General features: G+C 37.4%; 1 protein-coding gene across 6 annotated transcripts in view; it reads left to right on the forward strand.

Annotated features, from left to right (window-relative positions):
• Nucleotides 1–12,206, forward strand: part of LINGO2 (leucine rich repeat and Ig domain containing 2) — a 475,029-nt gene that overhangs the window by 97,151 nt on the left and 365,672 nt on the right. The window lies entirely within an intron of this gene.

The raw sequence follows: 12,206 nt of genomic DNA on the forward strand, positions 1-12,206 counted from the left end.
TAGAGCAGTACAAGAAAATTGAAATTGATTTTCATCATAGCAGTCAACAGCAGTCAGTATTCCTTGTAGGATGTGTTTGCAAGATGATTCCTAAGATTGTAAGCGATCAGCAAAACCATCATGGAGTGGACTCTTGAGCCCTTGATGTTCTTAATTATGGGAGTTCTGTTTTATTTAAATAGCAGTGTGACTAAATGATTTTGTAGGCATGTACAACTCAGCTGAACTACGATGTCCTACGTAGGCACTGAGCAGCTATAATCTCCTGGCTGAGTGATGCCATTTCTGAAGACCTGCCAGAAATGTTCAGTGTAGTTTCTTATGGAAATATCAGTGGGATCACAAGTCTGCTTGCATATTAAAGAGTAAATCAGGGAGCATTTTTGCTGGAGAGGATTAAACATTAGTAACTCCTTTGAGAAACCATCCTTTGGATATGCATGCTATAGAGAATAATTCAGCTTTGACATTTGATTTCTGGCTTCGTATACATTGTTGTGCTGAGGACATAAAGTAGTTCCAACCTTGCCAATGATTACTTTGGCTTCTTGGAAAAGTAAAGTATATTGTGATTATCATAAACAAATGTTAAATGTAATTTGATTTCTTTTAAAGAAATGTCATGGCACTGGTTCTAGTTGCATTACTAGCTAATTAGCTCAGTGGAAAATTAAATTACAGAAGCCAACCAGAGCTATGTCCAGCTTCAGTATTTTGTTCTTGATCAGACTGTAGGATATTTTATAAAAATATATGTTCAATCACCATTAGCAAATGGAATTATTACTCCATTTTATTTGTTGTTCTTTAGTCTTCAGTATACATTCTTGAGAACAACATTCTCACAGAGTGTTGTTTAGGAAAAGCAGTTAAATGTTCCGACTTTATGCTGCTTTTTACTTCTTTTTGCCGTACATTAGATACAAGTAGATACAGAAGTTGGAGTATGGAAGGAGTGATGCTATATGCTGTTTTGTGTTACATTATATTCTATCTGATCTTGGACTGAGAAAAGGTGTGTGAACAGTATGGAGACCCAGTGTGCCCAGTCAGCAGTCTCAGCCAACCCAGGGACTTGTTCTGCTCTGGCTCTGTAACAGCCCCAGATGGAATCCCTAAAGGTTTTGTTGGAGCAAAACTTGACTTGTGGCATCACAGCTTTCAGGCAGTGCTGCATGTGTCATCTCATCAGCCAGATGCCAAAGATAGCTCTCAGGGCCTGAGCACGATTGAGGTGGCATGTGGTTTCCTGCACTCCAGGGGCCTTGCTCAGTGACAGCTACTGGGTTTTTCATTGCCTGACAAGAACATGATTAATTCAGGCAGTGCATTTATTGCTGGCAAATCGAGGAGGAGTAAAATCCTGCTGTATTCATCAACATGTTTTGTTGAAATTCTGAAGATGGTCACGTGTAACTTGTGGGGTGAGAGGCAGTGATGGTTCGTATGTGCTGCTCTGTCACAGAATTCTGTACTCATAAATAGTAAATTCAGCTTTAGGATCTGGGACATGAGGCTTCAGGGGAAGATTTCTACTACACAGCAGCCTCTGCAACGAGTATTACAGGGCATTTTTTTGCTTATTGCTTTGAGTGCTGCCTCAATAATTGCCTGTGATAATGGTTTGATATCTGGGGTGTGCTGGGGTCTTTCTGTGTTTCTCATTTTCCATTTGATGTGGTTTGTTTCCCTTATCCTTATTATACACATCAGAGACTGTGTGCCTACTGGAGATCAAGCTGTGTGGGTGTTCCTGGTCTAATCTCTTTGCCACAGTGTATCCACATTTGCTGATATTACAGGGTATGATGAAAAAGTCTGCAAAGAACTGACCAGGAGAATGGCTCTTGGTATTCTTTGCCATCGTAGATACCTTTTGAGAATCATGACCCTGAAGTACAGAAAAGTAGATAAGGTGCTTGTAGATGAAATTTTATACTCAGTTTTATATTTTTTGGAGCATGAAGTGAATAAAAAGAACGCATATGGTGCATAAGTTCTTAATGAGGACTTTTCTCTCTCTGTGAGAGCAGTTAACAACAGTGTGTCTTTTCCTCTGCTGCCACTGAAGCTGCTGTCCTCAATCTCTCACCCTTTATTAGAGCATCAGCATCTTGGCTGCGGTGCTGCTGGGGAGACATGTGGCCATCAGAGCAGGAGGGTGGCAGGCAGACTGCAGGGCTGAGCCCTGTCCTGGCCATGAACAAGGCAGCATGCTGGGCTGGTGTGTGGGTTTGCTGCTGTTTTTCCAGATAAGCTGGCTCCAGTGAGCTGGAAGGGGATGCTGTACAAGGGTTTCTCCCTTATAAATAATGCTTTAAAATACTGCATCTTAGTGTCTTTTCTACTCTTGAGAGGGATCATGACAATAAAAATGCCCAAGTAAAAAAAAGTGGCAGACCAGTTTTCTTTTTCAAGTCTATCAAATGCATTATTTCTCCCTCAAAATTCATTTTGAAACTTTCTGATTCATTCTTTCCCCTTTCCTTGCCTCACCTCTCCTTTCCTTGCCTCCAGCAAAGGGAGCACTGAACGTTCCTTCCATTTTCAGTGCAGTTTCTTGTGTTTTTTGTGAAAACTACCAGCTACTGGTAAAGAAAGAAAATGTTTCTCAATGCAAGGAGGACTGGTCCATCAGAAGGAAGCAAGGTTTTTCATTAGGTCTTCATGAGGAAGAAGATACAGCATATAACCACCATTCTGATTCTTCCAATACTCTTCTTCCCACTTCTCAGGCCTGAAACAAGCTGCCAAAAGAATGGCAGCAAAAAGCACAAAAAACCAAAGCAGACAAACAAACATCTTAAGTCATGCCTGCAGTGTCTCTTTAAGGACATACACGGGTTAAAATTACTCACTGTGCATGTTGCACAGACCTAGCAAATGGCCAAGTTGCTTGGCCAAGTTGCATGGCACTGGCAGAATCAGGGAGTAACTGCATTCATGCTTCAGAGTGGTGTAACGAATACTGGATCAATGCTGGATTTAGGTCCTTAGGACTGTTTTGGGGGAGATTGAGTGTGCATGTGTGCAATATATAAGTGAGTGTGTTTTCATCATATGGTTTTACTGACTAATTGAATGGGATAAGTTTTAGATGACCCTTAAGCTAGACTTGATAAGAAGCTGTACTATCAGGCAGAAGCAGGAAATCTTGATGTGCTGAATGAAGTACCTGATGGTAGCTTAGAGCAGTAGCAAGTATGTTGTGTGTACTTATTAGGCTAAAAGAAAAAGAAAAAAAAAAAAGTGGAAAATTAGAAACCCTTTAAATAAAGAGAAATGCTGAGTTCTGTGAAAAAGTCTGTGGGTGTTGGTTCCCATCACTGGGACAAGATAGAGAGGAAATGCAAAAGGACGACTGAAAATTGATAATGAGATAAACAATTGCTGTCTGTGGAGATGCATAAAGTAGTCCACGCTGCCATAACTGTATACAAGCAGTCTTCTTCGCTGTGAAAGGGTTGTTTTTAAAAAGCAAATTGTATAAATTGGATTTCCACACAGCTACATCTGTGGTTTGCTAGTTATTTACAAAAGCAGTTTTGCTTCTTCCTTCTTTATAAGTTTGATATGTGTTTTGTAGAATTGAAAAAAAAAAAAAACAACAAAAAACTGAAAAATCATCCTTAAAAAGTAATGTTTTTTGTTTGGTTTTTTTTTTGTCCTTAATGTAAGTGTATATTGATTCAGTAATGTGCATTGTAGCAGGGAGACTCCTGTAAGTACGTCCAAAATAATCAGCTAATTAATATTGCTACTTGTCTTATTTGTAAAGAGTCTTCCTGTGTGTTTGCATGCGTCAGGCACTTTCTTTGCAATGAGTAGGGTTGCTGTAAGTACTCAGCAGCATAAACTCTGGAAAACTGACTGGGAAGAATTTTTTGTATAAGAAACTACTGGAGGTGCAGCTGCAGTGGTACTGTTGTGTTTGGGTGGTGGACAGTCTGCAAGGTGCTGTGCAGTGTGCTCAGGTAACCTAGCTGCTCTTCTCAGACTTTGCTTCTTCAAACATAACACATATTTTGAGGACTTCCTCTGAAATAGTTTGAAAATGCCTAAGAGGAAAGGAGATCTCTGCAGTTGCATCCTAATGCAAATCTGCTGAGACAAAGGACCTTGACTGTGTGCATGCATTCACATGTGTGATCAGCAAATTCGTTTTGCTCCACTTGTCAACATGAGACCTTGACCAAGGGTTTGTGTGACAGGCTGATAAGTGCAAGTTATAAGTAGCTGATAACAAGATATTGCCCTGGAAATATTTATGCATCTTCAACTGAGGTGTCATGCCTGCTATTGTATACACTATATATTGAATTATGCATCAAATATAAATCTGCCAAAGCTAATATAAATGAAAGTGCAAAGGCTAGTGAGTTGTCAGGAGCTATCAGTGCATATCCCTAACTTGGAGGAGAGACAGTGGAAATCCAGGTTAGCAACGATGTGTCAGAAATTAGGTGGATATGACTTAGCTTCAGTTCTCAAAACAATGCTAATAATTATTCTTTTATTATAATAATAATAATTATTATTATTATTTTGAGATGATTTTGAGAGATTAAATGCTTTATTTGGACAGTACACTTGCATCTAATTGAATGAGGATAATAACAAAATTCACTTTGGTGTATAATAAGATCAAGAAAATTTTCTTCAGTTTTAGATCAACTGTGTCAATCAAATACATAAAAATATTTGTATTAAGAATTTGCACATAGTATTTCTGTTGTGCAAGGTTTATTTAGTCAAGCAGCAATGGAATTTAAAGCAGCTTGATCTCCTCCAGCCAGTTCTGCTGGCAGTCATTTGCACATGCAGTAATTTCTATCTATCTGAATAATGAAACACCTCTGAAAATAATTAAAGTTTTTCATACAAGTTCTGAGAAGCTGTATGTATTTCTCCCTAGATGGCTCTGGAAGACAGTGCATAAACTGTTTTTGTGGCTACATGCATCTTGTCAGTCCTTGGCTGTAGCTCCCATTTTTACCTGTCTAAATGAAGGCTATCAGGCTTTACTGCTAAACAGAGAAAAAAGCAATAAATTCATGCAGCAATGGGATGAAGTTTATGAATAGGTCTTTTTGTGCTGTAAATCAGCCAACTAGAACATTTCCATATTGTACTCAGATTGTCTTCTGCCTCCAGTGCCACAAGAAACAGGGAGAGTGATTCTATGTATGCCACTCTGAAAGTAATGCCTCCTATTTATTTCCGGGGAAACTACAACAGATACAAAGAGCACAATGACATGATTTGAGAGTGCAAGTTCTCAGTGGCAAAACAGTATTTTTCAATGCGGTCATCATTACCTTTGCATTTTCCTCTCAGTGAAAGTGGAGCATGCTTGTGATAATCTGCATGGCCATCCGGATCTAGATCCTCTAGAAAGAAAAATCTACAACTTCTTCTGAAACTGATGAGTTATGTAGCTCAGCACCTGGGAAGATTATGATGCTGATCCTTTACTCCCGCAGTTTGTCAGTGCTTCTGTTCAATGCGGTGTTTACTTCTGATGATGTGCAGCTTTGCTTCCAGGTAATGGAAGAAAGGTGACATTTTCCCTCCTTTCTTATCTTTCCCTTGTAACCCTCAAATACATTAAAACTATGTAAAGAAATAAGTTTTCAGAAAAACTAAGTAGCCAGGAGATTTGTGGCATCCTGTGAAAAATACGGGCACTATGCCTGTGTCTTTAGGGTGCATTTTTTCTGTAACTTAATGATGATTAGGGTATCTCTAAACCTAATGTGAAATATTACTGAAGAATAATTAAATTTTCTTGCTCAAATGCACAGCCATTTATAACAGTTATTATGGTTTCTGAATGTGTTTATTACAGAGAAATTGCCAAGGAAAAAAGAAAAAGTAATTACTTGGCTCCATGGTGTTTCTGATTCAAGAAAAGCAGCAACAACCTACTGTTGGGTTTATTGTACTTTTCATTAAAGCATCTGGCACTGGCCATTCTCAAAGTAACGATATAAACCATTGTTCAGATAGAATACAATAATTTCTGCTTTCCTGTGAAGCCATCTGGTTCTACCTCTCTGTTCTCGGTATTTTTAGCATTGATGTGAAACAGTGTTAATACTTACGAATATTCACAAAACTCTGAATATTGCTAAGTTTAGAGTAATTAAGTGCATTTATTTTAGTTAAATGTATTTACTGCAGGAGACCAGCTTAACTTTTAGCCTCATCTCCAAGAAAAAAAGACTGAAAACTTTTAATGCCTGGCCCTGAAGGGTATGGGATAGTCTAGTAGAAAGTTATTCAAATTGCCTTTTGCCTTGTTTAGTTTTAGTTTTAACAGAAGCATTATGTAAACATTTGACCTTAGAAGGACACTTCATGGTTTCTCCAGTGCTTTGCATTTGGTAATCATGAATTGCTTTTTTGCAGCTGCCCAAAGAAAAAGTATGGAGTATAAGCAGGTGAATGGGTGTCCTCTTTAAGCTGGACTCAAGCATGTTTTATAATGAAACCAAAAGAGATTGAAATGTAACCCATCCCCTCACGGCTTGACAGAGTGGTAACAAACTGTTGATTACAAGACACTTGTAATAATTAATTTCCTTGCTCAGAATGCAAATGCAGCCCAGAATCTCAGAGACTCAGAGGAGTGTGTCAAGGCTGTTCGTGATTTCAAGTACTGGTCACAAATCTCTGGAATCGCTGTAGTTAAAATTCTGCTAATGACTGGCTATATTACTTTCAAAATAGTTGTGCTTTTTCATGGTTTAAGATGGCCCAAATGAGTTCTTCTTTCTTACTTGTACCCTTAATGATTTTCCTCCTGCCCACATACAGAAAGGAACATGTTTCAAGGGCATTCCTTGTGCAAAGTATGTAATAATATTAATTGCAAAACTCTCCAGGTACTTGTCAGAGTCCTGAAGAGATCAGCCTGTGCTGGCACTGTGTATTCTGATAAAGCTCTGCAAGCAGCAGGATCCTTGGATTTACTGCTGCAGCCAATAAAACAAGGACAGTCTGTTGTTAAAGGTAGCTGCTGGTCACTTCATGTTAACATCTTACATAGGCTTTTAGGGCCTGTCCTCATGCCTACTGACTTAATGTCATGATAGTGGAAAGAAAGGACATAAACAGCCCACTGACCGTTAAGATGACTAAAACTGTTAGGACCTTAAAATAGTGTTGGTAGGACCGTATGTGTTGAGTATTTTATGCAGTAAGATATTTTGGGGTGAGATTTTAAATGCTGCACACATGAAAAATGTACTGATCTGATTTCCAGTGATGATTGTTATGCAAGTTACTGAATGCTCCTCTTTAAATGGTGATTTAGATACAGGCTATCACTGAAGCTGAGAGGGGGTCTATACTGCATTAATTGACCCACAATTTCTGTTTTGAAGAAGGAAAACTGAGACCTGTCTGGATGTTGACTGTTCTAAAAATGCTCACCCAGAAGCTCACTTTGTCACCTCCTTTTGATGTGTGAAAGAATGCAGTTAAAGAAATGGGGCAGAGGGCTTGTACAGGTTTCTTGTCCCAGAATGGTCCCTCAAGGCACTCTATAAGGTTACGGTGCTATTTTTACCCATTCCTGCAGCTGACTAGGACAAATTCTGTATTTGAATTCAATATTTAATTTCACCTGAACTTCATCTCTTGGAGCATTTCCTCGAGTCTGGACAGATGTGGTCAGACAAGAGGAGCTGAATGATACCAGTGGTACCAGTGGTGTTCATCTGCCAACTCTTGGAAATTTCATTCTCTCATAATGGGTTGTAATGAAGAACATGAGACTCAGAATTATCTTCTGTATTTGAGAATCTCATTAGAATTTGTTTGGTGTAATAACAGCTTTCTATGATGAACTTTGGATTGAAATGTTAAGTCTGGCATACCTTGGTATATCTTTGAGAATAAAAGAACCAGAATAAGGATACTTCTATATATTTTACAGCATCTACCATAAGCTCTAGATGAGTAATACTGATGATTTCCAACACCTGCATCACTTATTATGTCAAAGAACTTCTTTCTGTTTTTTTTCTAGTTGGTTTCAGATTACTGGAAATTGCTGTTCTCACTGTTCTCATTCTCTCTCTCTTCTTATTTCCCCACACTTATTCAAAAATAAATATGAGTCTCCTAAAACTGCTGCCTAAATGTGTTCAGCCCTCTGAACTGACACTTGTCATTTAATTTGCATGTTTCTTGCATAGGTTTTAGCTGCTGAAAATAATCCTGTTGCAGACATAACGTATGGCTTTCCATATTAAACATTTTCCAGTTCTAATACAATAACTTCTCAAATTCTTTCAGGTTGACTTAACATTTACAGTTCATATTTTACTTCATTGTATGAAGAGCTCCCCAGTTTCAAATAAGATCCTTGTAGGTACTAAAATCAAGACAATACAAAAAGGCAAACTACTCCCATGGATAAATTGTCATTTAGGAAAGTGCTTATTTGAAAACAGGAATGTACAAGAAGTTTGTTTAAGAGAAAAAGAATAATGAAGTGGAGGTTATTGAAGGTTCTGTTCAAATCAGTCTTGCTCTCTTTTTGATCAGCATTCATTGCATAAAATACAGATGCAGTTATTAAAGAGAAAACAAACAAACAAACACTTGCATTGAATTTTCAAAATACACAATGCAAATTGTGTACATTCTTCAATGCAGTTATCCTCCTTTTTTTTTTATGTGACGGTGGTATTGCATGGATGTCTTAGGCCAGTTATTAGGATGACAGTTAGCAAGGGAAAACACTTTATCATTTTCTGCATTAATGTTGCAATTAATTGCCAATGTCTCTTTTATCTTAGGATATAGCCAGTGCTGCACTGCTCTCTTAGAAAATGGAAGTAATATTGCAATTGATGTCAAAATTATTGCTTATGGACTGCACAGAGATTTAATGGGTTTACTGAATTGCTCTGTGACAAAGAAGCCTAAGATGCCATTAGGGATCTTTCGGTTTTGTTTTGTGCAAGTACTAAGAGGCAGTCCATCCAAATCCAAACTAAATCATCAATAAACATTAAATGTCACTGAGAATTAATTGTTTAGCCCACAGCTTTTTCATAGGTTGGAGATACAAAGAGGAGTGAGGTATGTTGGTCCAAATATTGTTGCCTTTTGCACTGCACATTTGGCCCTTTCCCTAAAACAACTGTTGCTGGATAATGGCTTGAAGAATGGTTCTTGTTTTAGAATGTTCTTGACAGAGACTCTGTATGAACATTTCTCTCTGCTTAGAAGGATAAAATTGCAACATGGTGCAGTAGCAAAAGCAAATCCAGTATAATTTCTCAATCACTTACTTATAATATTGGGATTTTTTTTTTTTTAATTTTTTTAATGAAAATATTATATAAAAGGAAACTTTACCACACCAAAAATATATTACTAATAGTGACTATATTTAAATTGAATCCTTCTTTGTCTGAACACTCCTGGAACCAGAACAGTTCTAGATTACAGATTAATAAATAAGTACAAAAATAAAGAATATTGTAAAATTTCAGACTTAAATAAGTTGGACACTTTTATTATTATTGGCTATTTCAGTCTTTCCATATGGAGTAGTATATTAATTTGAGATCATGGTGTAGAGAATAATGACTTTTCAGTCAAGACTTTGGTATCATTTGGAAAAGAAAATTAAAGGCTCTTTAAAAACGAAAAAAGTACATTTCTTAGTTTTATTTAAGACAAATTAATGAATATTGTGTATGTCATATTCATTTTTCCATGAGGAAAAAAAACAAAACAACAACAACAACAACAACAACAAAGAAAAACAAAAAACCCCAAACTTGTGACTAGTAATACTAGAAATCAAGCTTCCTGCACAGTATATGGATATACTGGTCACAAAAGAGATATAAAATAATGAGTTGTCCATCAGGGCTTTTATAGGAGTGTGTAAATAGACAGCTGCCGATTATTCTAATTTAAGTCAGCGTTGGGTTTGCTTGTAGATGGAGCAATAGCCATTTTTCATATGGGATTCAAGTGTTTAAGTATACCTGCTTTATATATTTACTGCTTATTCCTTGTATGTCCGATAAATGTATTAGCACATGCTGTGAAGATAATGAGGAGAAGGTGGGACTTCTGGTCAAGCCAGAAATGACACTCTTGATAAGACAAGAGCCTTGAGAGTGCTTAAGCTCATCAACAACACAGTCATTTTTCGTGTTAGTGGCAGAGGTTGGTGTTTAGTGAACATTTCTTGTTCTTTGGAGTACACAATATTGAAATGGTATGGAAAAATGTTTCACGGCAGATCTGTAGGACCTAAATCCAGTGCAGCTGTTGGTAAGACTTCATTTGTGCCGCAGAAACACCTGCAGTCTGTAGTTCCAGATGGACTCTGATGTAGTTACTGTAGTATGTATCCATCTCTGAAAAACACAAATGCTGCTTGGCACTGGGAAGAAGCATCACATTGATTCGGCAACTCTTTGTATAGATATTTGATTTTGGTTACAAGCCTCTGAAGTATAGTCAGTCTTCAGTCTTTTTATACCTGACACTGAGACGGCAGCATTTCCTTCCCAGGTCTCATAAATGTAATTTGTTACAGCAGTGACACTTCTGCCATTTATGCCTAAGTGTTCCAGCCCTCTTAGTTGCTAGCCAGGTTAAAGGATTGTGATCTGTCAATTAAATGAATTACGTGTACAAGCAATGCTACAAAGCTTCCTAACAGGCCAGGTCTTGTTAAACATGTCACCATTATCTTTGCATATTCATGATGTCTGGATAGTAATGCTTTTTGTATACTACCAGTATTTCTTCTAACTGACATCTTCAGTTAATCCAGAATCTGGGTGCTGCAGTCCTCTGTTTGCATAAGAAACAGATCACAATTTCCAGGCAGAATCCTATACACTGTCAGTAGGGGGTAAATTGCCTTTCATTGTCATGTGAAGCTGGAAATGGTGCATATCCTTTCTGTAAGAAAAATGCATAATAACATGCACTGATTTATTTATTTTTCTTCTGTAAGTAGGTATCTTGAGATATTTTTGCATATCCAGTAGATTCATGGATGTTTGTACAAAACAAACAGATCCACATAGATGAAATTAACAGTCAAGAGGGAACAGTCCCCAACATTATTTACGGGAACACTGAATAATTTAAGTAAATTATTTTAGAAGATGTTCATGAGTTTCAACACAGACTTGATGTACTGTTGACAGTACTACAAACCAGAAACAGTTGTTTCCTTTCAGGAACAACACTCAAATGATTGCTTGGAACTTCTTAGATAATTCTAATCTGCTACATGATTTGTTATTTGATGTTACTGCAGTAGACTGGCATCATGAAAAGATCTGTCAAAATGGCATTCATACAGGTGCGAAAGTACTTGGCGATGAGTTTGGAATCACTGTAACTTCTAGACTTCGCCGTACTTGTATGAGGAAAGCGTAGTAACTGGGATTGGTAGACAATACTGTAATCATTCTCCAATGCAGTAGAATTTATTCCATTTACTTCTGTTTTCTTAAATTGAGACATTAAATGTGCATATTGATATCCATTGTTCTTTTGAAATCTGAGGATGTGATGGTGAAGGTACAGTGCTGAGGTAAAAGACAGAGCGCTACACACGAATGGAGTTCTTATCAACTCTGCAAAGAGTGAGTTATTTATTTTCTTAGCTGAAGAGGAAGCTGTTCTTTCAGCATGACGGTGCTAAAAGAGGAAATACTGAGAAAAAGAATGTCATCTTTGGTCCTTACAAGATGGGCATTGAAATAGCAGTATGGTCTTGGAAGCACCTATGCAAAAAAAAAAATATGAAAACACGAGTATATGAGGTAATACTCTCTTCCCTACTCTGTGTAATTCTGTGGCTGTTCAGATCTCTGATTAAAGCTTTTTGATTGCCAGTACACTTCACAAAGTTAGAGCTGCAACCATACTAGTTAGAATAAAGGAGTGTTTTCAGAGCTTTTTAGATTTTCAGGAGACCTGGGTATGTATCACTGAAGGAAAACTTAATTTTTAGGGACCTTTATCGAGAAGTTTTATTTTCTATTAATGAGTGGAAACAGTGAAGTAAGCCCAACATCCTGTTGTGTTGCACACTGCTTTTTTTCATTTGGACAGCATTAAGCTTCTTCCATTTCTTCTCTATATTGTATTTTTGGAAAGGGTGCTGATTGTATTGTCATGTGGTTAAAGGATGTGCCTAATTATTG

This window comes from Excalfactoria chinensis, chromosome Z (assembly GCF_039878825.1).
Source record: "Excalfactoria chinensis isolate bCotChi1 chromosome Z, bCotChi1.hap2, whole genome shotgun sequence".
NCBI lineage: Eukaryota > Metazoa > Chordata > Aves > Galliformes > Phasianidae > Excalfactoria > Excalfactoria chinensis.